This window comes from Penaeus monodon, chromosome 15 (assembly GCF_015228065.2).
Source record: "Penaeus monodon isolate SGIC_2016 chromosome 15, NSTDA_Pmon_1, whole genome shotgun sequence".
NCBI lineage: Eukaryota > Metazoa > Arthropoda > Malacostraca > Decapoda > Penaeidae > Penaeus > Penaeus monodon.
In genome coordinates this window covers 1,254,552-1,254,777 of record NC_051400.1, presented here as the reverse complement: position 1 = coordinate 1,254,777, position 226 = coordinate 1,254,552, and the positions used below count along the sequence as shown (strand labels likewise).

At 29.6% G+C, this 226-nt stretch overlaps 1 protein-coding gene across 1 annotated transcript in view; it reads left to right on the top strand.

The window, feature by feature from the left end:
* LOC119581616 (receptor-type tyrosine-protein phosphatase alpha-like) overlaps nt 1-226 on the top strand; it is a gene marked incomplete in the record, with an annotated part of 9,463 nt that overhangs the window by 6,168 nt on the left and 3,069 nt on the right.

Below are 226 nucleotides of genomic sequence, written 5' to 3'. Positions count from 1 at the left end.
AAAGGGTTTGGAAATGGCTTAAATTTTTTTAAAAACAAAAGGGTGGGAAGGGAAAAAAAAATTGGGGTTTTTTTAGTGTGGGAAAAAAAAACGAAAAAACGGGGTTTTTCTCGTTCCCAAATTGGGCCCAGTGGGTTTGGGGGTAACATTCAGTAAACGGGTAAAAGAAATTTTTTTAAAATTAAATATTTAAAAAAAAAATTTATTAGTTAAAAAGGGAATTTTA